This window comes from Pseudorca crassidens, chromosome 21, assembly GCF_039906515.1.
Source record: "Pseudorca crassidens isolate mPseCra1 chromosome 21, mPseCra1.hap1, whole genome shotgun sequence".
NCBI classification, from domain to species: domain Eukaryota; kingdom Metazoa; phylum Chordata; class Mammalia; order Artiodactyla; family Delphinidae; genus Pseudorca; species Pseudorca crassidens.
Window position 1 is genome coordinate 10,759,677 of NC_090316.1, and position 27,355 is coordinate 10,787,031.

A 27,355-nucleotide genomic window follows, 5' to 3' on the forward strand; every position below is an offset into this window, starting at 1 on the left:
AGCCAGAAGCCTGCAGGACAAATGCATTATTTAATTTTCCACTATCACACACTAAACAGCTTTTTTGGACTCTAGACATCAATTTGTTCCAATACTAAAGGCCCCAGTGGTAAAAAATATGAAAATATTCAAAGGAAACGAATGCCTCTGAAACTCTTGGATCAGAATACTAATGCCTCCATCTGAAGAGGCCATAAGTCATAAGTTATCTTTCCATTAGAAACCTTTCACATAAGTCCATCTGGACAATAAATACCTGTGGCTCACAGAATGGTAGTCAGTAATATCCATTAATTTTTCTATGTAATGCCCTTCGTTGTCTGCATGTTTTATGAAACTTCACCAGCAACTCTGTTTTTTGTGCCTTAAATCCTAAAGAATTCAAAGAAAGCTACTACTATGTGTCTTTTCAGCTAATTCTGGGTGGTAACTAGGATAGCAGCATGTGGATTAGGTACTTGAAAACGGTTAATGAAGGAAACTAGAATTCTCTTCTCTACACACACACACACTCACACACACTGAAACTCGAAGCAATTAACAAAATTGTATGATGCACTAGTGGCTCAGAGCATCGATTCACACAATAATTCATTAAATATTTAGTGGTTGCTATGTGCCAGGCAGTGAACACTGCACTTTCAATTGGGTAGGTACCGCCTTGTCAATAAACAGCTTACCATATAGGGAGAAGTAACGTATATAACCTTGAATTAAACAAATGTGTTAAACTAGTGCTCACTGCCTGGGAGTGGGGAGGAAGGAGAGAGAAGGGTTCACAGGAAGTGTGAGGGGCTTCACAAAAGAAAGCTTTAGTTTCGGTTTGCCTCCAAGCAGGAAATGGCTGTCCCTTATTTAAAGGAACTTCAGATTTCTTCTCTCAATCTCACAGTGCGTAGAGCGATGTGAATTTGCAGAGAGAACTCAGCTACCAGAAAGACCAAAGGTACAGAACACTCAGTGATGGACCTAGAGAGTTCCAGCAACAGCTGCAGACTTACAGTGACCTATGTTCAGTAATAACAGGAAAGAAGCATCGTAGCAGGGCCCAGATCCTTTAGGACACCCAGACGAGAAGAGGGGAGGACCAAAGTTACAAAGCAGCGTACTGTTTAAGGGTGTGAGAGTGGATAAACAACCAGGTCCTACTGTATAGCACAGGGAACTATATTCAATATCCTGTAACAAACTATATGAAAGACTATGAAAAACAATATGTATATACATATAACTGAGTCACTTTGCTGTACAGAAGAAATTAACACAACACTGTAAATCAACAACACTTCAATAAAACTTAAAAAAATAAAATAACACCCCAGCCCATTAAAAAAAAAAAAAAAGCGTTAAGAGATGAAAACTCCAGAAGGCTTCTCTTGGGGTTGGAATCTTAGCTCAACCGCCTATGTGACCTCGGCATAGCATTTTGCCTCTCTGTACCCCGTAACTTCATTTATAAAATTGAGATAATAATGCCTACTGCTTTGGACCATGGTAAAGACTACTGTCTGAATGCATCTTAAGAACTTAAAATCACGCCTAGTGCCTAGAAAGTGTTTAGTAAGGATCTGCTAATAAATGAACTATTTACTTAGTCACCTAGGTTATACAGATTATCACTAGAGTCTTACTGAGGAAAAGCAGATTGCTTTCAGAAACGACTATAGTTAATCTTCATTTGTTTGTAAGGATATTTGATATCATTATATAGCTCTCACTAGAGAATGTATAGTACCTGTGTCATAAGCCATCATAAGAATCATTACTTTATCATTAGACATACTCAAAAGCATTTTTGCCTTCCTAAATTCTAAGCTGAAGAACCAACTGAGATATTATTATAGATATTGTTATTATAAACAGGTAAGAGTAAGCCCAGAATAGGAAAACCCAGATAAGTATATGGTCGGCTATCTTACGGAAGATTATTTTCTTTATTTATAGAGGATAGTACTAAGCTGTTTTGGGCAAGGCACAGGACATGTAAACTAACGGTCACCAGAAATAACAAGGATGAAATGTTCAGCGATCCATCGAAGTGCCTTAGTGTGCATTTCATCAATCCAGATTCACTCAGCACTAATCAACAACACACCTTACTAAGTGCTAAACATTTGCATTTTCTGCCCTCGAGGAGCTTAAATTTTAGCTGAGGTACTGTGTCTAGTATAATAGAAACTTAACAAAAAGGTGTCACTAAATAGTTCTAGAGAAAAACAGAGTAACATCCAGACTAGAGTATTTCATAAGAAAGAAATCAGTATGAGTCAACATGGTCTAAAGAAGCTTTGTGGAGAAGAAAGATAAAAGATTCCAGGACCAATGTCGATCCCTATGGATCTCTCCCCACACCACCAAGCAATTCTCCAACACCAGCTGGGTGTCCTACAGTTCTGACAACTAACTACCCCGAGACAGCATCAAATCCCACAGGGTAACGGCTCAGTCCCACAAGGATGCCTCCAAGTCGGAGGGCAATCACAAGTCCACGTTGTTCCCTGTGCTCCTGATGAAATGATGATACATCAGAGGTCCCCCCCAACACATTCCCTAGGTTCAACTAATTTGCTAAACTGATGACAAAAAGCGTTGCTGCTATAGCTGAAAAATTCTGAAACAAGCAAAAGGGGAGGTAGCAGGAGGGGGAGATTTTGGAGAATGTTGGCAAAGACTTTCAAATATGAGAGGACGTTTAAAGGGAACACTTCAGAAACTTTCAGACAGAGGAGTATTATTTCCCGGTAGAATATTGTTGAATGTCCCTATCTTCTGAAGTTCTCCTGTGACTAGTTTAAGACTGTAACTATAGCATCAGAGAAAACACTTGGAGCTAGATTTTCTGAAAATCTCAACACTAGATGGAGTGGAGGGAGTGAATAATAATCCTCTAGGATAATTTTCTCTCTCCCTGCTATGTCGGCATCCACAGGTTAGCTCACCTAAACCATCTACTGTTTTAATTGCAAATGCCCATTTACTGGGTATTATTGCCTACAAGACACATTTGTAGCCACTTTAAATGTCACGTAAGCCTTACGATATCTCCAGAAAAAAATATTAGTATTTTCTCCATTTTACAGATGAGGTAACAAGCTTAGAAAGACTTGAAGAAATGACTTGAAGATCAAAAAGGAATACATGTTAGCAGAAGGACTCAAACAACATCTCCAAAGCCTGGACTCTCACACCTCTGCTCTCCTAGACCCATACCTTTATGCAGCTGATAAGAATTTTATAATCTGAACTTCTTGGTTGGACTTGAAGCTCTCAACCAACAGCTAGTGATTTGTCTTTGGGCAAAGCACATAACCCCTCTGAATGCCACAGTCTTCATATATAAAAGTTCATCAATTCAACAAGCATTTAGTAGGCATTGAGTACATTTTGCGGTAAGCATTTACTAGATACTTATATCTACTAAACACTTAGCATCTCCACTTGTTTGTCACGTGACCTTAGGCAATTTTCTCCACCTCTTTGCTATTGTGAAAAATAAAGAGTATTTACTTCATAGAGTTTATATATATATATATATATATATATATATATATATATATATATATATTCAATGAGCTATTATATAGAGAGCACTTAGAATTACCTGGCTGGCACAAAGTAATCACACCATAATGTTCATTCTTAGCTCTAAGGATACTGGTAATAATAATGACAGTGCAGGTGATGGTGATGATGCTAAGTGTTATCAATCCAGCCCCAACGTCTCTGTGTAAAGATAGAAGAGACTCATGCTCGTGAAAGCATGAACTGTAGAACAGTACACAGATAGTAATTCCCATCTACCCTCAAGGTAAAGCTTGTAGGCAATGGCAGTTCTGTCAGGGAAGAAGTGATCTAGCCAAAATGGACCATCCATTCACTGTCTTGGGCAAGAAGGCATTAGATATGAAGAACTAACTGGGCTTCCTGTGTAAGTTTAACCATTTTCAGTCATCAACTAATATCCTACCTCAGACTTTACAAAGATAGGAAATGAGGTAAGAAACAGAAATCTTCATTTAAAAAGATAAGAACTTCTTGAAATTCAGAGAGGTCGAATGAGACTCATTCATTTATTCAAGAATTCCACAAATATCTACTGAGCCAATCCAGTTATTTTGCCAAGGACTTTTAAAGAATTTAAAGAAAAAAAGAATTCCTCAACTGATGACATCGGGTTAATGTAATTACTGGTTTTTTTGTTTTGTTTTACTTTTTCAAAATTTGACCTTCTATATCTAATATCAAAATGAAAAATTCTATGGGAGTTAAAGAACTAAATATAAACATCCAATTCATGAAGCAGCTACTCGAAAATCTAAGTGAATGCTTATCTGATTTTGAGTTGTAGACTCTTTAGTGTAAAGACAAAGTAATATGATATGTGAATTACATGCCAATAAAAACATTCTCAAAAATGTAAGAACCTAAAAACAAACACATACAAGTAAAATTTCTGCATATTGAAAATGCAAGGAATCATTTATAATGGTATTTTAGAATTATCAATGACTGAAAAAAATGTTCACAGTATTCTACATGAGTATAAGCATATTATAAAGCTGTAAACACAATAATTATTACTGCTTAGATTTCAATGTTTTTACGCTTTTATGTATTTTCCAAATTTTCTAAATTAACTCTCAATTACAGAACTGTTAAGACTTTTTGTTATTGTTGTTAAAAAGCAAAGTAAAAATAATTGAGAGATCAGAGAGATCAATCAATGAAAGACTCTAAAAGAAGGCGAACATTAGGGGGCATCTGAATAACCAGTAGGGTTTGCCACTGGGCCGCATCCGAAGAGTTTCTGATTTAGCAGCTCCTCAAGTGACACTGATGTTCCTGGACCACGCTTTAAATTACTGCGTAACAGACAAGATCATGGAATTCTGAGCCAGACTGTTTGGGGTTAAATCCCAGCCTTGATGCTTCCTAAGTGTGTAAAGTACTTAATCCCTGAACTTCAGTTTCTTCATCTGTAAAACGAAAATAGAGAGGGTACATAACAGTACCTACCCCTTAGAACTGTGATAAGATTTCTAAGATTTATAGCATTCATTTATAAGTAGAATGAATTAACAGACGTAAGGGAACTCAGAATAGCATTTATTACAGAGTAAATGTTATATGCATTGTTTTAGAAGGAATGCAAATCTATCACTTCCTATTTCACTAACAATGTCAAGTAACAGTTTTAAAATTTCTATCACATTTTGGAACTTACTCATATTGATTAATAACTCCTTTTTTTTTTCAATTCTTTTGTAAGTACTTGCCATAAAGTCATTCAGAATCTTCCAAAGAATTATGTTTACTGAAGGGCAGATAGTGAATAAGGTCAGAGGGAAGGTGATCTATGAAGTGATCTATGAAGTACTGCACGGTGGCACAAGGGATAGGAAGCTGGGGAGCTGTGCTCTGAAGTCAACGGGAGAAACGTTTAAGGACTGATATACAAGTCACTGGGTCAGGAGAAACGTAAATAATTTAAATGATACAGTGTTACCCCAGGATGAAAACATCACCCATACCTAGGATGACTTCATAATTTCTCATACCAATTGGGACACTTAAAAAGTGCCCATAGGGGGCTTCCCTGGTGGCGCAGTGGTTGAGAGTCCGCCTGCCGATGCAGGGGACGCGGGTTCGTGCCCCAGTCTGGGAGGATCCCACATGCCGCAGAGCGGCTGGGCCTGTGAGCCATGGCCACTGAGCCTGCGCGTCCGGAGCCTGTGCTCCGCAACGGAAGAGGCCACAACAGTGAGAGTACCGCGTACCGGGAAAAAAAAAAAAAAGAGCATAGGGAGGTAATATGAATTGTTACAATGGGTCAAAAGGCATAAAAGACATAAATGAGAGTTCTAGCTACAGTACCCTCCAAAATCACCAAATAAAAATTCCTTCTTTTTCCTATAGTCAAAAAGGATAGTTTTTATGAGGTTTGTATTACTGTGGGGACTTGGGATTCTGATATAGTCTTAGGAAAAAGCACGCTGTATTCAAAGTGATGGGGTTCAGGGCAGGCCATCCTAAAATATGCCACTTTGGCATACTGATTATTTCAAAACAGAGTTACTACTTAAGAAACAGCTGATGCAAGAAGGTCACTCTGACCCTCCTCTACCCCTCTGAAGGCAGGTGCCGTTCATAGAGAACGCTGTATAAACAAACCTTGTTACTTCTTGACTAATTTTTAAAAAATTTTTAATTAATTTATTTATTTAATTTTGGCTGCGTTGTGTCTTTGTTGCTGCGCGCGGGCTTTTCACTAGTTGCGGCGAGCGGGGCCTACTCTTCATTGTGGTGCGCGGGCTTCTCATTGAGGTGGCTTCTCTTGTTGCAGAGCATGGGCTCTAGGCGTGTAAGCTTCAGTAGTTGTGTCACGCGGGCTCAGTAGTTGTGGCTCACAGGCTCAGCAGTTGTGGCTCAGGGGCTCTAGAGCACAGGCTCAGTACTTGTGGGGCACGGGCTTAGTTGCTTCGCGGCATGTGGGATCTTCCTGGACGCCACCAGGGAAGTCCACTTCTTTACTAATTTACTACCCCAAACCCACACTTTTTTGTCTTGTCAGTTCTTCAGAAATGTATTGCTTATCTGTCTAAAACAGGTATAAAAGCTGCCTGCTTTGATCACTTCTTTGAGTCTCATATATCTATGAGCTCCCACACATACAAATTAAATTTTTCTCCTATTAATCTGCCTTAAATCAGTTTCATCATTGGACCAGCCAAAGAACCTACAAGAGAAGAAAGGAAAAGATTTTCTCCCCTACAAAAGAATAGAAACTTGGGAGTCAGAGACCTAGGTTCAGGGTGGACCAGGTCAGAAATTTATATTTTATATACATATAATTCTAAATTTCTGTTGTCATTGATCTTCCAAAGGCTGGGATTATTTAAGGCAAGAGTTTCTCCCCCTCTTATTTGAGTTTAGAAGATGAATAAATTGGGAAAAATACGCATTCTATGTGTTACTTGAAAGGGGAAAAGAAAATCAGGCCCTTCCACAAAGACTGGGGGGAATCTACTATAACAGACTGATTACTTTCCAGGAGGTAAGCATTCTTTCAATGTTTCAAGCAATCTCAGATTGAATGTGCTTCCAAACTAAAATTAGCTAAGTCCCCCAAAGAGGTTATCACTTGGTTCAGTAGGAAGAACTAGCAGAATATGCAAAGGGTATGAAACTAAGCATAACAGCGAGCACTGGAACGCATCTGCACTTAAGTACGGCAGAAAGGAGAATGGGGAAGTTGATGTTTCTTCCAGTAATGCCTCCAAACTCAGTCACCTTCTGTCAAGAGGATGCACATTCAGAGATGGGTTAAGAAAAGGTCCTCTCAAATGCCTTTGAACACTGGATAAGAGATAATAGCAAATCAAATTATTTTATTAGGCTATATCAAATAATTTAACTTTTTTCAACAAAATATGTATGTTTAAAAAAATGAGTGAGGAAAAATACATACAACACTAAATACCATCAATTGCCACATTAGAAGCAGTGAAGAAAGTGATCCTTTTTCTCTGGCGTTACAACTTTTTAAAAATTTTATTGAAGTATAGTTGATTTAAAATGTTGTGTTTAATTTCTGCCGTACCCTTTCTTATATCTCTATTCTAAGAGAAACTACAAATAGCATACAACTCCACTTTCTCTCCCCATGATGAAAGATGATCAGCTTCTAATATAGCCCCTTCAGATACATTTACATAGAGACTTTTATATGCAAATCGAATTCTGTATTACATTCCAGGTCTTAACTTTATGACAACCATCAAACCTCAAGGTAATACTTCAGAAAGCACCAATTCATTAAAAAAGTGTAGTTTTTAACCAAAATTTGTTAGAAATGAGAATTATTTCTAGTGTGAAGCTATTACCATCAGCAGGCAAAGATCGCGAGCAGAATGAATGCATTCCTTGCTTTCTTGATTAGAACTAGATATTTACCACGTTCTCATGGGAATCCATAATCTATACTTTGAGAATCACCGAAGAACTAAATTCGCCATCATTTATACAAACCTGCATCATGATGGAGTCAGAACATGTCTGGCTGTGAGCTTTTATGCTCCCATCTCATCTTACTTTTTCCCATTTATTCCAGTCTGAGTCTGCCAACTTCTGTGGCTTGCTTCCCCTGCCAGCAGTAATTTAGTGATCTGTTGAGACTGCACCCCCTGCTGAAACTTCTCCATGTGCTTCCCCTAGATAGTGTACCTCATTGTCATACACAGCGAACTGACTCACTAATACAGAAGTCTCTACGTGCCCCAAGAAAGCAGATGCAGTAGGGACATATTTTACAAGTGTTCTTAGAATTTCCATCTTGGTAACAAGTAGTGGGTCGTTCTGAGTCAAATAAACAGAGATTTTGGGTTTTAGCACCCAGAGAAAATAAGCCCAAGATGTACAGTATGGTATAAAGAATATGTATGCATATGGAGTCCAAAGCCATGGGTCACTTCTCTCCTTTCCCAATTAACAGTTGTAAATCCAGAGGCGAATTGCTTAACCTCTCTGAGCCTAATGGTTTCTGTTATAAAATGGTGTTGTGATGTCTATAATACACTTTAAAATACTTAATCATAGTGTGGGGTGTGAGTGTGTGTGTGTGTCTGAATGTTTAATAAAGTTTTAATTTACAATCAAAGATAGTTACTTGCCTAAATTGTGTTGGCTCTCATATAATCTAAAGGTTACAGTAGCTACTGCAAACACTTTTTATCTCTGACCAGCAAAATAGGTTTTATTAAACATCATAAACTATTTTTGAAGTGGGTATTCATTGGCCAATGTTGTGGTCCTCAAATAGTGTGGATAGGCTAGAAATTTTATATATATTCTTGCATGAATAAGTTGTACGAAGACTTCCTTTGAAACGGGACCTGAACTTTGGTTTTTAAAAAGTCTTGAATCTAGTCCCTATTTCATAAGATTCTGGTAACCAAGGCCAATTATAAAATTAAAGAACCCTTGTCTCTAGAATAACTGTTGTGTTTTTAAAACACAACAAAAATGTGTGCATTTTTTATGCAAGCTGTGGATAGAACTTATACAAGAACAGAGCACTGGATATTATTATTGATGTAACATGATTATGATTAATTTCATACTTTCCTTCTAAAAAATATGTGCGTTTGTAACAAGATTTGGTCCAAAATATAACTTTGTATGTGGCAGTAAGGTTATGCAGAAAGATATATATAACCCTCACCTACCTATAATGACGGCAGGTTCCTGATATTTCAAAACAATAATAACCAGTACCAGAAAAAACCTAACGATTATGAACAGCCAAATTTGGTTAAGTCAATTTACAAAAAATAGGAGGAAAAATAATTAACGACAAAAATAACTTTATATTTTACTGGGAGATACAAGACCTACAGGATATATAGGACTGTAAGGATGACAGGTGATATTATGTACCTGGTAATAGACAATACTAAAAAATTAGTTTGTTATCATTCTGTAAATCAAACAGGTCCTAGAATCAGAAGTTTACTGGCACGTGGCAGGGTTCTTGACCAAAGCTCTTGAAGAATTTCTCCTTCCTGTTGGTTGCTCCCTTCTTTATTTTTTTCTGGTTTTCTTCATCCATTTTTTATTGAAGTAGAGTTGATTTACAATGCTATGTTAGTTTCAGGTGTACAGCAAAGTGATTCAGTGATACATGTACAAATTCTTTTCCAGATTATTTTCCATTATAGGTTATTACAAGATATTGAATGTTGTTTACCTATTTTATATATATTAGTGTGTATTTGTTAATCCCAAACTCCTAATTTATCCCTCTCCTCCTCTTTCCCCTTTGGTAACCATAAGTTTGTTTTCTATCTCTGTGACTCTATCTCTGTTTTGTAAATAAGTTCATTTGTATCAGTTTTTAAAGATTCCACATATAAGTGATATCATGGGATATTTGTCTTTGTTTGACTTCACATAGTATGAGAATCTCTAGGTCCATCCATGTTGCTGCAAATGGCATTATTTCATTCTTTTTTATGGCTGAGTAATATTCCATTATATATATACCACAGCTTCTTCACCCATTCATCTGTCGATGGAAATTTAGGTTGCTTCCATGACTTGGCTATTGTAAACAGTGCTGCTATGAACACTGGGGTGCATGTATCTTTTCAAATTAGAGTTTTTGTCTTTTCTGGATACATGCCCAGGAGTAGGATTGCTGGATCATGTGGTAGCTCTGTTTTTAGTTTTTTAAGGATCCTCCATACTGTCCTCCATAGTGGCTACACCAGTTTACATTCCCATCAACAGTGTAGGAGGGTCCCTTTTCTCCACACCCTCTCTGGCATTTATTATTTTGTAGACTTTTTGATGATGGCCATTCTGACCAGTGTGAGGAGATACCTCACTGTAGTTTTGATTTGCATTTCTCTAATGTTGTTGAGCATCTTTTCATGTGCTTGTAGCCATCTGTATGTCTTCTTGGGAGAAATGTCTATTTAGCTTTTCTGCCCATTTTTTTAAACTGGGTTTTTGGTTTTTTGATATCTTGTGTTTCTGGATTGGAAGAATTAATATTCTTAAAATGTCCACATTGCCCAAATGTTCCACAGATTCAATACAATTTCTATCAAAATTTTGATGGCATTTTTCACAGAAAGAGAAAAACAATCCTAAAACTCCTATGGAACTACAAAAGACCCCAAATAGCCAACACAATCTTGAGCAAGAATAAAAGAGCTGGAGGCATCACATTTCCTGATTTGAAATTACATTACAAAGTTACAGTAATCCAAACATTATGGTACTGGAATAAAAATAGCCCAATGAGCAATGAAACACAACAGAGAGCCCAGAAATAAACCCATGCTTCTATGGTCAATTAAATTTCTTCAGAGGCACCAAAATATACAATGGGGAAAGGACAGTCTCTTCAACAAATGTTTTTGCTTAAACTGTATATCCATAGGCAAAAGAATAAAACTGGACCCCTACCTTATTCCATACAGAAAAAGATCAACTCAAAGTGGATTAAACACTTAAATGTAACATTTGAAAATGTAAAACCCCTAGAAGAAAACATAAGGAAAAAGCTCCTTGACATTCGTCTTGGCAATAACTTTTTGGATGTAGCACCAAAAGTACACACAACAGAAACAAAAATAAAAGTGTGGGGCTACATCAAATTAAAAAGCTATTGCAAAGCAAAGGAAATAACTAAATTAAAAGCTAAGCTATGTAATGGGAGAAAATATGTGCAAACCATATATCCGATAAGGGGTTAGCATCCAAAATATATAAAGAATTCATACAACTCAACTGCACAAAAACAAAACAAATAACCCAATTAACAAACGGACAGAGGATCTGAATAAACATTTCTCCAAAGAAGACATACAAGTGGACAACAGGTATATGAAAGGGTACTCAATGTCATTAATCACCAGAGAAAGGCAAATCAAAACCACAATGAGATATCACTTCACACCTATGAGGATAGCTATTTAAAAAAAATAAAAACATAAGAAGTACGGGCAAGATGTGGAGAAAAGTGAACCCTTGTACACTGTTGGTAGGAATGCAAATTGGTAAAGCTATTGTGGAAATTAGTGTGGTGGTTCCTCAAAAAATTAAAGCTGGCACTACCATACCATCCAGCAATCTCACTTTCGGGTATTTATCCAAAGGAATTGAAATTAGTATCTTAAAGAGATATCTACCCTCTCATGTTCATTGCTCTGTATTCACCATAGCCAAGATATGTAATCAGCCTATATGCCCACTGAAGGATGGATGGGTATAGAAAATGTGGCGCACGTATACAATATCCAGCCTTAAAAAACAAGGAAATCCTGCCATTTGCAACATCATGGATGAACCTGGAGGACATTACGTTATGTGAGGTGAGCTAGACATAGAAAGACAAATACTGCATGATCTCACTTATATGTGAAATCTAAAATAGTTTCTCACAGGGGGAAATGGGAAGACGATGATCAAAGCATACAAAGTTACAGTTATGCAAGATCAATAAATTAGGGTTAGCTACTATACAGCATAGTGCCTATAGCTAACAATACTGTACTGTATACTTACAATTTGCCAGGGAGGTAACCTTACATTAAGTTTCACACACAAACTCACACACACACACACACAAACACACACTCACACACATAAAACAATCATAATAAACGGATGCAAGGAAACATTTACTAGCAACGGATATGTCTATGGCCTTGATGTCAGTGATGGTTCCACAGGTATATACTTATCCCCAAACACATCAACCTGTACACATTAAATATATACTACTTTTTACATGTCAATCATACCTCAATAAAGTGATAAACAAGACAAAGATATTCTTGTACAAGAAACCCCAATGCTCATGGAAGAGAGTGGGAAGTTAGTTATACCAACAGGAAATTGCATGTCCTGAAGACCCGCCATCTTTCCCCAGCCAACATTTTAGAAAACATCCAAACAGCAGACCCTTATTAAACATTAGTTAAGGGAGCAGATAAAATCTGGTCCTTGCCCTCATTTGAGAACATTTATAGTCTAGCCATGGAGATAAGATCACCATGTATGAATCACTGAACAACATATTAGAAAACGCACAGATCAGGAACAATATTAGGAAGACGAAAATAGCACCCATTAATCAAGGGATATATACAAATTAATTTGTGATGCATGTTTTATGTGGCGGAGCTGTTTAGGGAAGATAAAAATTGGCAACAGCAAGTAACATTTGCATACCACCTCCACAAGCGTTAATATTCCTTGTCTTTAAACAGGACAAGAGTAGCCAAGGAAGGCTGTGTGGAGGAGGTGAGATTCAAAGGGCTTCTAAGTTCAGTGTGGTTCAAGTTTAACAAAAGGCTTGAATGCATCGTGAAGGTACCAACAGAAGCAGTCACTAGACTATTTGTGTGCCTGGATGGCAGCTAAAAATTCCCAAAAAAACCCAACAGAGTGTACAAAAATCTTTAAATTCCTCTTTTATTATTATTATTAATTTTCATAAAGCAGGCTTCATAAAAAGCTGCCCAAAGTGAATATATTTTCTGAGAGACACAGGCTGACAGGGTTTGGAAGGATGTACTTTCTAAGGGTGATTTATGTACCTGTGATGTGCTCCAAAGATGCAACAGGGACTTCAAAATGAGGTCAGCAACACACATTCAGAGGGCTTTTAGGATCTCAGATAAGCCCAGACGGCGGTGCTTAGTTTCTTACCTATCAAGAAACATTTCTCCAAGATGAAAAGATGGAGTTAGTTAGAGGCCTCTGGGGTCTGTTGCTACTGCTTAGCAATACAGGTCACCGGAGTGACAGAGTTGAACTTGGGGACAACTGTGGTAAGAAAACAGTGAGAATGAGTGAGCAGGTTGGGGAAAGAGTACTCGATCTGCAAATACCTGCTTTGTGACCTTTACATCCTTGTATCATACAATTGGATCTATCTTCTTCCAACTGAAAATAATTGCCCTATCTCCTTTTATTTACCTTTAAAAGGTAAATTATGACAGCCTGAGAGATTTCTGACACTTTGACTTAGGGAGGAGTTCAGTACAGTTATAGATTTCTTTTTTCAGCATAGCAAAGTGTCCTAGGGAAAGATACTTGCCAGAGCTAGCAAATGACACCCTTCCTGGGAATGACAGGGATCTCAGATATACTTCTGTCCAACCACTCCTAGTGCAGGTAGCAAAAAACGAACCTGAGAATTTAGGAAGATGCTTTCCCATGGCCCCAAGAGACTTCTGCTAAAACAAGCAGCATTACGTCATGGACACAGGGTTCTAAACCAGACATTGATTCCTAAACTTACCCAATCAGTGAAACACTTGGAATGTGTTGATTTGGGAAGAAAAGCAAGAAATATTGATACTGTTCATTCATTTGTTTTGTCATCTATTGCCGCCCACTGGCAGGCAGGAAGCAGTAAACACCAAAGGGTGAAAACATCCATCTCAGGGAAGCTGCCAATTGAGAATATCCCAACCAAATTGGGTTCCCTGCAAATTAAGAAAAGGCTACACCCTCGTGCTATTTTATTCACAGCGGCACACGGTGGGATCAGCGTGCAGAATGCAGCCACTGCACTGGGACACGATGACAATCACTATTTATTGAAAGCCTGCTGGAGAGCAGACGCTATTTTAAGTACTTTTCATGTCTTTAAAGCAATCTGTGAGGTAGGTATTATTATCTACATTACCCAAACTAGAAAGAGGTCTCAGATGGTTTAATTCACTTGCCCGTGGTCACTCAGCGTGGCAAAATCAGTCCTTGCACCTGGGCTGACTCATTTACCTCTTCAGATTTCCAGCCTCTGTCTCCTTTTCTCCCTAAATGGAGCTCTCTTTACCCCCAAATACAAGCTTAGCCCCACCTTCTCTAAAGCCAGACCTGACCTCAGAATTTCCCAATATCTGATTATAACCTCATGCCCTAATTCTGGTATATGTGCGTCTGTTAAATGTTCCCTACACTTGGATAAACTGATAACCCAAATTCTCTATCTCTGATTCTCTACCTTGTACGTTCTTGATCATTAACTTACTAGAGTTTTAACCTGAACTTCAACCCTGTACTTTAAATCTTGCTACTTGCTGAAGACTTTGCCAAAGGCAAATTATGCAAAAGCCAGGTTAAAAGCACATCTCCCAGTAAAGGTGGTTTGGCTGTCTTATGTTAAATAGTCTCAGCAAAATAAATTTTTTTTAAGAAAACAAATATATATATATATATATATATATATATATACACACATACATATAGATACTTGATAGCATATGTGAGTAAAAAGGCATTTAGGGTTTCCTATATATAAGGTCACCGTACATCTTTGCCTAGATAGCACAGGGAACTATAATTAGTATTTTGTAATAACCTATAAGGGAAAAGAATCTGAAAAAGAATAACTGAATCACTTTGCTGTACACTGGAAACTAGCACAACATTGTAAATCAACTATACTTCAATTAAAAAAATAAAACAAAATATACCAAGAAAACATAAAGCTGAAGAAATGAGAAAAAAAGTACTGAAAAATAAAGTAAGGACTTAAAAGGAGCCAGACATAACTATAATATCAAATAAGTTAACATATGATTCAGTATTCTGGCCTCCCCGTGAAAGAAAGATAATAAGTTTACAAACCAAGGATCCATAAGAAGATAAAAAAATCAACTGCTCAGAAGAAACCCAACTGTTCCTGATACTAAAGTTCAGAAAGTAGCAAAGCATTTCTCCTTAAGGGAAATCATAAAAGGGGCACTGCAATCCCACGAACAAAGATCATAACAACATCTTTACAGTAGGCTTGAAGTTTTTCTACAGGTCTCTTTCTTATAGCATCTTTTGATATTGGCTAATGGCACCCTCCAAAGCATAATTCAGAAGAGAGGAAAGTGTGAGTGATTTTACAGGAAGCTAATAACATACCATTCAGGTATGTGAATGTTGGTTCAGTCTAATCCTGGGACAGATATTAGCACACTTAATGGTCTAGAGCATTTAATGGGTATTCATCAGGCAATCATCTATAAATGTTGTGCTAGTTCCCTTAACACTGATAGATATCGGGAAGAATATCTGTTTGTCTATCTATTGCCAGAAAAGAACTTAGTTGATCATTCTACACAGATCAAAAGGATTACTTTTTTGTCCACTGCAGCTATATCTTACAGATGTATCATCTATTTCTTCAATGCTGAAGAGGGAATGTAATACATTAACACATCAAGAAGCGACTGATAGTAGCAAAATGTGACAGTTTTCAAGGAAACACCTAACAGTCATGCCATATGTTTAGATTTTCATAATGAAAATGATATATCCAATATCCATCCTAAGACCACGAGGGCATGCTTTGTCACTAAGAATAACCAAGCATGAAAAGGAAATATTCTTAATGAAGTTCTGTTATAGTAACTGACAGTAGTAAATAGAACAACATTCAAGTATTGCTATTAAACATGTATTTTAAAATAGTTTCACTTGCAGCCACTATGGAAAACAGTATGGAGGTTCCTCAAAAAACTGAAAATAGAGCTACCATATGATCCAGCAATTCTACTCCTGTACATATATCTGGAGAAAACTCTAATTTGAAAAGATACATGCACCCCTATGTTCATAGCAGCACTATTTACAATAGCCAAAACATGGAAACAACCTAAGTGAAGTGTCCATCTACAGATGAATGGATAAAGAAGACGTGGTGTGTGTGTGTGTTTATGTATTATTCAGCCATAAAAAAAGAATAAAACAGTGCCATTTGCAGCAACATGCATGGACCTAGAGATGATCATACTAAGTGAAATAAATGAGACAAAGCCAAATATCATATGTTATTACTTATATGCAGAATCTAAAATATGACACAAATCAACTTAATTACAAAACAGAAACAGACTCGAAGACATAGAAAACAAACTTGTGGTTACCAAAGGGGAAAGGACGGGGGGATAAATTCAGAGTTTGGGATTAGTAGATACAAACTACTATATATAAAATGGATAAACAACAAAGTCCTACTGTATAGCACAGGGAACTACATTTAATATCTTGTAGCAACCTAAATGGAAAAGAATATGAAAAAGAATACATATTTAAATGAATAGCTTTGCTGTATATCAGAAACTAACACAACAGTGTAAATCAACTGTATTTCAAAAAAAAAAAAGTTTTACCAAAAGACTGTTAGTACTAATAAATGAATTCATTCAAATTGAAGGATACAAAAATTAATACACAAAAATCTGTTGCATTTCTACACACTAACAACAAACTACCAGAAAGAGAAATTAAGGAAACAAACCCATTTACAATTTCACCAAAAAGAATAAAATACCTAGGAATAAATTTAACCAAGGAGGTAAAAGGCCTGCACACTGAAAACTTACACTGATGAAGGAAACTAAAGAAGACATAAATAAATAAAAATGTAGTCTGTGCTCATGGACTGGAAGAATTAATTGTGTTAAAATGTCCATATCACCCAAAGCAATCCACAGATTTAATTCAATTCCTACCAAAATTCCAATAGCATCTTTCATAGAAATATAATGAACAATCCTAAAGTTTGTATGGAACCACAAAATATCCCAATAGCCAAAGGAATCTTGAGAAAGAAGAACAAAGCTGGTGGCATCATGCGCCCTAATTTCAAACTACATTACAAAGCTACAGTAATCAAAACAGTATGGTATTAGCATAAAAATCAGACATATAGATCAATGAAACAAAAAAGAGATTCCCCAAATAAAACAAACCCACACATCTGTGGCCAATTAATTTATGACAAAGGAAGCAAGGATATACAATGAGGAAGGGATAGTCTCTTCAATAAAACGTGCTGGGAAAACTGGACAGCCACATGCAAAATTATGAAAGTAGACTATCATATACCATGCACAAAAATTAAGGATTGAAGACTTGAATGTAGGATCCTTGACATTAGTCTTGGCAATGAGTTTTTGAATCTGACTCCAAAACCAAAGACAACAACAGCAAAAATAAACAAGTGGGACTACATCAGTCCAAAAAGCTTCTACACAGCAAAGGAAATAATAAAATGAAAAGGCAATCTCCTGAGTTGGAAAAATTATTTGCAAAATCATATATCTGATAAAGGGTTAATACCCAAAAACATATAAAGAACTCAATACAGTGCAATAGCAAAAACAAACAAATGAACAAAAAATCCAATTTTTTAAAAATGGGCAAAATATCTGAAGAGACATTTTACCAAAGAAGACATATAGATGGGAAACAGGTACATGAAAAGATGCTCAACATCACTAGTCATCAGGGAAATGCAAATCAATATCACAATGAGATATCACCTCACACTTGTTAGAATGGCTACCATTGAAAAGACAAGAAATAACAAGTGTCGGCAAAGAAGTAAAAAAACAAAAGGGAACCTTTATGTACTGTTGGTGGGAATGTAAATTGGTGCAGCCACTATGGAAAACAGTATGAAGGTTCCTCAAGAAATTAAAAATAGAACTACCATATGATCCAGTAATTCCATTTCTGGGTGCATTTTTTCAATAGCCAAGGTATGGAAACAATCTAAGTGTCTGATGATGGATGAATGGATGTGAGATATACATATATATACCTTGAAGGCATTATACTAAGTGAAATAAGTCTGAAAGAGAAAGACAAATGCTGTATGATCTCAACTATATGTGGAATTAAACAACAGCAATGAAAACAACAAAAGGAACCCATACATACAGAGAACAGATTGGTGGTTGCCAGTGGTAGGAGACAGAGGATGGGAGAAATGGGTGAAAGGGGCCAAAAGGTACAAATTTCCAGTTATAAAATAATTAAGTCATGGGGATGTAATGTGCAGGATAGTGACTATAGTTAATAATACTATAGTGCATATCCGAAAGTTGCTAAGAGGGGAGATCTTAAAAGTACTCATTAGAAGAAAAAATATTTGTAACTATGTATGTTAACAAATGTTATCAAGACTTACTGTGATGATCACTTCACAGTATATACAAATATTGAATCATTATGTTGTACACCTGGAAATAATACAATGTTATATGTCAATTATACCTCAATAAAAAAAGAAAGGTTTGAAAATATGAGTACAGAACTCTATTTTTTAATACAGATTTATCAAAGAACCAGAAAGAAGTTCCAGGAAAAATATACATAATAATTGAAATGGAAAATCCAGTGGATGAATTTATAATGGATTAGACACAGCTGAAGAGAAAATTAATGGACTAATAATTTTTTTTAACTGAAAAATGGTATTATTCCTTCCACAGAAAACATTAGAGAAATTCTGAGCCAAAAATGTACACTGACTTTCTGCACAAAGTGTAAAGGTTTTTTTTTTTAAATTATGTGTAACACAGACAAAATTATTTAAGTCAATAAATTTTTAAGGAATTTCAAATGTTCTGATTCTTTCCACTGCCAATCACCTTAGCTCCTCCAAACTCATAACCTTCAAGATAAAATAGCCCTTTCAAAAAGAAGTTGTCGTGTGAGTCAGCCCACAATTCTTTTAGTTAGGTTTCTTTGATCTCCAATGGAATATAGACACACTTCAAAATTCCCCACCTGTAACCTTCGGGATCCAATTTCCTCAAGCGATTTACTTTAGGACCATGTTTAGGGTCGGGAGATAGATCTGCCTGGTTCTGAATTTGACATCCTCTAAAAATGTATAAGATTCAATCAAATCATATTCACTCCTAAGCCATCACACCCTAGAAGAGTACAGATCATTGGGATATGCCAATACCTACAATAAAAAAAAGTTTGACTGTTAGGTTTTTCATAGTTTACTTGGCAGCTCTGTCTTGTACTTCTTTCCCACAGATCTAACAGGTAGTTCCATGAGTAAAGGAAAGTACGCAGTTACTCTGAGGCATTTCCCACAATGTAGGTTTACAGAAAAAGCCCCATCAGGATAGACCTCGACAAGATAATTCTTAAGAAACAATCCAATAGGAAGTCCTGACAAAGATATGGAAAACAAGCTAAGTTAAAAGACATGAAAGATAGTGTGTGAAGGTCTAACATATAAAACTTGGAGTTTCAGAAGGAGATGATTGTAGAAATAAAGGGGCAGAGGGACCCTTCAAACAAATAATGGCTGGCATTTTCCAAGAATTGCTAAAAGACACCAAAACTCAGTTCTAAGAAGCACAGTAAATTTCAAATAAGACAGGGCTTCCCTGGTGGCGCAGTGGTTGAGAGTCCGCCTGCCGATGCAGGGGACACGGGTTCGTGACCCGGTCCGGGAAGATCCCACATGCTGCGGAGCGGCTGGGCCCGTGAGCCATGGCCGCTGAGACTGCGCGTCCGGAGCCTGTGCTCCGCAACGGGAGAGGCCACAACGGTGAGAGGCCCGCGTACCGCAAAAAAAAAAAAAAAAAAACAGATTACCTTTAATGGTGCTCTGGATAATGTTTATATTCACCATAGATTTAAACATCTTCAAACATTTGAAACTTTATTTATATATTTAATATTATGAATACTTTAATAGTGTTACAGATAGACCTTAGTGAGCACTTAAATTACTGTTAACATCAAATATATTTAAATTATAATGTGAAGAAATAAAACATTTATATATTAAGCACTCTGATAATGTTTACAAGCTTACTAAGACTCAATTTAAAATCATGGTTCTCAAATGTAAAATAGCTAGCTAGTGGGAAGCAGCTGCATAGCACACGGAGATCAGCTCAGTGCTTTGTGACCACCTATAGGGGTGGGATGGGGAGGGTGGGAGGGAGACACAAGAGGGAAGAGATATGGGGATGTGTGCATATGTATAGCTGATTCACTTTGTTATAATGCAGAAGCTAACACACCATTGTAGAGCAATTACACTCCAATAAATAAATTATTAGTCATAAAAAAATCATGGTTCTAAATTAATTATTAAAATTAAAATTTTGAATAATTAAGTTAGAATTAAAGTCACAGGCTAATCTATTTTTTATAATAATCCAAATGTTAAATATTGTAGGTACAATTTTTTACAAATCCTTTTTAATATAAATATTAATACAATGAGATAAATACCTCTTTTACTTCATGATAAAACTTTCTAAGCGTTTGACAAATGCTTACTCCCAAGGAAATAATTATTTCAGTCCCCACAATGTAACCTTGGAGTTGACTTCCCAGTGTTCTACAGCTCTCAAAATGACCAGAAATTCAAGCTAAGAGGCTGACTGCACTGTTGACACCCTCAGAGGAACTCTGAACACTTTATACTTTCCACGTCTATGACTTTATAACCCCAAAGAGGCAAGTTCCAACACCTGAAATTCAAGTTTTACAGTATCTCCCCACTCACAGCTGTCTTAGATATATCATTTGATTAGATTTTAAATTTATTTGGCCCTTAAGACATATTTTCACTTTATCTTCAAAAAAGTTTGTTTCCCCTTGTACAGATTTTTTTTTTTACTGTTTCATAGGCTTAGAAACATTATAATGACACATTCAGTTGTATTATGGTCATCACACATGGATCTCACACAACACACAACTGTGTTGTCACAATTTCCAAGGCCATTCTTCCTAAGTCATTTTAAGGCGATTTATTTTTCCAGTTTTCCCCAGAAATGCATGAAAGAAAGGACTAAAACTTAAGAGTAAAGTCAGAAAATACGTTTTTACTACTGCAAAGTTATACCATTGCCACTCCTCTTATTCCTGAAGTGAAATGTAATCCTTACTGTCTGTATTAGTACCTGGATCATATTCAATTGTTAATGAGGTTTTTTTTAATTTATCTGTTTATCATGTTTAAGATATCCAAAACAAAATTAAGATAAAATGATCAGGAGATGCCCCCATAAAATCAAGTAAAAAGCATTTTTTGACCCAAATTACTGAACCTCCTTCAAAAAATAATACTCCACAGTCTTTCCAGTTTTAAAGGTCATTGACATTTTTTAAAATAAGTTTAGCACTAGCTAATGTAAAAGAATAATGAAGGGTACTGAAAGACCAAACAAAAATCACACACACACGTGAACACACATGTGCATGCACACACACACACACACAACTTGAAGAGACCAAGGGCTGATTCCCATCCTTTCATTAATAATTGACAGCATCGTTGCTCTTGGTCTAACATTTGCCAGAGAAAATATTTTAACTCTGTAACATAAATTATAGGCTTTTTTATTTGTTGGAAATTGATCTAGTAAAGAACTTTTATGACAGTTCTCAGGTACCTAACTTGCTTTCGAATTTTGGTATATCATTAAAAATACATGGTTCCTAATGAATGGGTATATGAGGCACTTCTAAGTTAAATGTGGCACTGTAGTAGATAATTACTACAATGAGGTACCACCTCACACTGGTTAGAACGGCCATCATCAAAAAATCTACAAACAATAAATGCTGGAGAGGGTATGGAGAAAAGAGAACCCTCCTCACTGTTGGTGGGAATGTAACATGGAGAACAGTATGGAGGTTCCTTAAAAAACTAAAAACAGAGCTACCACATGATCTAGCAATCTTACTCCTGGGCATATATCTGGAGAAAACCATAATCTGAAAAAAATACATGTAACCCAATGTTCATTGCAGCACTATTTACAATAGCCAGGACATGGAGGAAACCTAAATGTCCATCGATGGAAGAATGGATAAACAAGATGGGGTATATATATACAATGGAGTATATATGGCTATATACTAAGTCATAAAAAATAATGAAATAATGCCATTTGCAGTAACATGGATGGACCTAGAGACAGTCATACTGAGTGAAGTTAAGTCAGACAGAGAAAGACAAATATCATATGATATGGCTTATATGTGGGATCTAAAAAATATGGTACAAATGAACCTATTTACAAAATAGAAATAGAGTCACAGGTGTAGAAAACAAACTTATAGTTACCAAGGGGGTAAGGGATAAATTGGGAGATTGGGATTGACATACACACACTACTACATCTAAAATAGATAAATAATAAGAACCTATAGTATAGCACAGGGAAGTCTACTCAATACTCTGTAGTGACCTGTATGGAAATAGAATCTAAAACAGTGGATACATGTGTATGTATAACTGATTCACTTTGCTGTACGCCTGAAACGAATACAACATTGTAACTCAACTATACTCCAATAAAAATTAATTTTAAAAAATACATGGTTCCTAATAAATGGTATATGAGTCACTTCTAAGTTAGATAATCACCCAAGATTTACAGCAGGAGAATCACAATTATGCAAGGGGTGGGGGGCAGGGGGAATCGAAGAGGAGGAAGGAAAATGATAATTTTATTTCTGGGAAACACTTCCTTCTCAAAAAAACCAAAATTATCTAAAACAGCTAAAAGCAACTGTTCTATATCTTCATTTACGAAGTTAAGAGATGATATTGTTACACAGCTATTACTTAAAATTAAAATAATTTTAAAACCGTTCCCTTTAATTCTCCACAATTCCCCTGCCCCCAGTAAAGATATTTTCATTTTGGAACAATTCTAAGGCAACAATTGATGGCTTTTAAAATCAAAATTAAACCACTGATCCTTATTAGAACTTGCTATATTTTCACTAAAATGTTATTAAATTCATTTCTATATTTCAGTATTATGAGTCAGCTAATATACAAAAATCCGTATGACATTGTTTAGATTTAACTTACTATGAAATCCTAAAATTTCATAACAGTCATTATTAGGCTTTGCAATAAAAGTTAAAATTCTTCCTTTCTCAAGTCAGGTAGTAGATTTTAGTGTTTTATCCAAAGACGTATTTTAAATCCTTAATGGAAAAAAAAAATGCTAGTTTAAGGGTTTCCCTGGTGGCGCGGTGGTTGAGAGTCCGCCTGCCGATGCAGGGGACACGGATTCGTGCCCCGGTACGGGAAGATCCCACATGCCGCGGAGCGGCTGGGCCCGTGAGCCATGGCCACTGAGCCTGCGCGTCTGGAGCCTGTGCTCCGCAACGGGAGAGGCCACAACAGTGAGAGGCCCGCGTACCGCAAAAGAAAAAAAAATGCTAGTTTAAAAGGTAAATTATCTTCTAAATAAAGTGAGAATAATAGAATATACTGCAAACAAAACAGACTAGAAGTCAGAAAAAATAAGCTGTTAAATAAAATTTAACTGATAAAGTTTCACTGATATAAATCAGAATATAGGGTGATTGTCAGTGAAAATGGTTCTCTTCATTAACATGAACGCAAGAATGATTTTATATTACAATATAAAGTTTTAGGATTTTATTTTTATGGCATCTGAATACTGATGGTTTATAAACCAATTAAATTTCTGTTCATATCCTATGCTAATAAAATACACAACTATTATTTTTCTTTTTGGAATTATCTTGTTTTTAGTACAATAAGTAGAAATCTGGAGGGAAACAAAATTAGAATATACAAAATTCTCCTAATAGGAATTAGCATCTTTGGAGGAGCCTCATATTAAATCCGGCACCACTGCCTTTAGGACACTTGAAATAATAAACTCAGCATATGTGCCCCATTACACAACTATTTTTTAACACTAGTCTTTCACAACAGAGTTGAGTAAACTTTTATGATTATATTTTTGTTGAGAGGGATTGATAGAATTTACACATTTAAACATGTATAAACGACTATTTCCTTCTTTAGGAGTTAATTGGTGAGTTTTTCTTCTTGTATATCATTCACATCATAAACCAAGAAAGAAATTTTAGAAAATCCATATGGAAAATATATATAATTTAAGGCTCTATGTTATATCCTTAACAAATGGACTAAGAATATATACATTTTGAGATGAAAGAGGAGATTCCAAGCTACCTGTGAATATTACTGACCAAGTGGAACAATCTCATCTCTAGCCCTCATCACTACATTAGATTATCCATCCTACAATTTGCTTATTGCTATTTTTAGAGAAATTTGACGTACCAGTAGAAATTTATCATCCAAATCTTCATGTGAAAAAGACAGTCAATGAAGATAAGTTTCAGCTTTCAGACAGCCTTGGAAATCAAGTAAGTCAATTCAATTACTCAAGAGTTTATGTGCCTCGTATGTGCCAACACTATTGATTGTCAAGGATATAATAATGTATAAGACATGGACACTGACCTCCAGAAATCTCACAAGTAATTTGTGAATATCCTTTCTGTTTGTGTGTTTGTTTATTTGACTACAAACTCACTATTTACGTGTGCAACCAAGTGAAACATTCTTTATTAGAGTCGTGAGAAATTAATTGTTCCTGGCACTAGACAAAGCTGCCTTGGCCTTGAAAGTGATTGCAGATCAAAAGTACTTAGGCAGGACAGCCAACTATTTGGCAAATTAAATTTAAAAATTGGGACCCTTTACTCTCATGTAAATATGAAAAATACACAAAATGTGGTTTCACTGCAAGTGAGATGAGAGATGGCTTGTTATTTAACTGACAAGTGACCCATTTTCCCACGTCTTTCCATCATCAGACAATTTTTCCTTGCTTTTCTACTGCCAAGCAGACAACATTAATTTCATAGAATTATGCACCAACCTCAGGATGCTGTAACCCAAGGGATTCTAGTTAGAATTAAAGTATTCAGTATAAAGGGTAGTATAGCAAAAAGGGACTGGGACTTTTCAGCATCTGGGACAGTACCATAGGGTCAGAAAGAGAGGAAATATTTCATAAGAGAATGAAAATGAGAAATCTTCCACTGGAGTGTTTCCCAAATTTTTCTGAAATGTTGAACTGTGACATAATAATATATTATTTTTTCAAAACTGGGAGAATTAACTGTTTTGGGGAGGGATAATAATAATAGACGTCTTCCTGTATGTCTGATCCTATTTTAAACATTTTACATGGCTAAACTTGTTTACTCCTCCCAACAACACTATGACGTAGGTTGGCATTACTTTCCCTATTTTACACATAAGGGTATTGAAATTAAATGACTTGCCCAAGATCACACACCTGGTACACCGCAGATCCAGGATTCCAAGCCAGATATCCTAACTCCAGAACCTATGCTTTTTTTTTTTTTTTTTTTTTTTTCTCCGGTACGCGGGCCTCTCACTGTTGTGGCCTCTCCCGTTACGGAGCACAGGCTCCGGACGCGCAGGCTCAGCGGCCATGGCTCACGGGCCCAGCCGCTCCGCGGCATGTGGGATCTTCCCGGATCGGGGCACGAACCCGCATCCCCTGCATCGGCAGACGGACTGTCAACCACTGCGCCACCAGGGAAGCCCCAGAACCTATGCTCTTAATCATTCCTCTGTGACATAAGAAGGAAGACAGTTTAAGTTACAATCAATATGTTTTTAAATATTTTATCATAAAGTTCCTTTTAATACTCTATGTATTTAAAGTTAATCGTAACTTGCACAGAAAATTACTTTCTTCTATTTAACAAGTGGTCCGTGCCACTTTATTTTAAGCATAATTTATTATGACTATTATTATTTGAGATAAAGCACAACTTATAAATGATTTTTAAATTAAATATTGCATTGCATTAAGTTTGGAAACCAAACGAACATTATAAAAATGTAGAGTGAAACTTAACTATGTACCACAGTCTCAAAATAGTACAAACCTGTTTTCAATATCTGATGTTTAGGAGTCTTGTACTTTATTCATAAAAAATCCTTTGGTATAAATTTGTAATGTTTGTGTGTTATTTCTAGATGATGACATAATAGAGATTTTAGGGTGTTATCTTCAAGCACTTCTTCACAAATAATCCATTATATTTACAGAGGCTTTATACCTCCCAAATGAAAAGCCAAACAATATAATTTTTACTATATTTTTCTTTCTACCATTGTTTGCCAACAGCACAAAAACTAGGTCTTGACATTTTAAAAGGTAGTTTTAAGGCAAATTCAAACAAAATATTAGGTTCTATAATGACAAAAAATAAGATCAGTAGTTGTCATAGGCTGGGGCTGGGATTGGAATAGACCAAAAAGTGATATCAAGAAACTTTCGGAGGTGATGGAAATGTTCTTTACTTGATTGTGGTGGTATCAAAACTCATCAAAGAGTACTCTTTAAATAGATATAGTTTATTGTACGTAAATTATACTGTGATAACATTGACAAAATGGGGGGAAATTTTTATTTTATAACGTGTAGAATAAGCTTATGAAACTCACTTCTCCAAGGAATATTTTCAACCTGAAAGGTTAAATAATAAAAAATCACAATGTCACAGTAAAATAAATTCAGGAAAGGTTAAAATTCAATACATTAGAGATACTGTGGCAAAAGTATCTAAAAATTTTGACATTGACATTGTAAATAACAATTGGGCTTGAATAAATTCACCTTGGTCATCACTACAGAGGCAAAACACTAAGTTAGTAATACTTTATCCACTAAAGTATTTATATAGGAAGAACAGGTTACATGGAGAAAAATCTAATTAATTGCTCAATTTATAACCTCAGTTTATTTATTATGAAAAATCTATAGTTAAAAATCTCTGGTACAACACTTTTTGACCTCTTAATGCCACTAACCCCCACTACACCCTACTCTGCATCACCAAAGAAGAAAGGGGGATACGTAGCTTTTGAAAAACACAGTCCATATTCGTGCTGACAATCATCTATGATGTGTGTTTTATACAAGGTAAATGAAGCATAAAATAGCCAACAGATTTCACTTTCATTGCTGCCATATTTTCCATTTAACTAGCAAACTGGGGCAAAGAGATGGATGTACTAGTTTAGCAACATCTCCCATTCTCTCAGTGACTAATCAATTACCATATTAGATTCCTTTGTAAACTGCCTACTTTTCCAGTGATTATTTACTGCTTATTTGAAGGCACTAAAGCCTTTAACAAAAAGTTAAAATGGTCAGGA

The 27,355-nt window shown here is 36.0% G+C and overlaps 1 protein-coding gene and 1 non-coding gene across 3 annotated transcripts in view; both read right to left on the bottom strand.

The window, feature by feature from the left end:
• Positions 1 to 27,355, bottom strand: part of UNC5D (unc-5 netrin receptor D) — a 591,371-nt gene that overhangs the window by 363,334 nt on the left and 200,682 nt on the right. The window lies entirely within an intron of this gene.
• On the bottom strand, positions 19,328 to 19,456 carry LOC137216248 (small nucleolar RNA SNORA18). Its single transcript, XR_010939664.1, has one exon. It is a non-coding gene; the product is annotated as a small nucleolar RNA SNORA18 (small nucleolar RNA).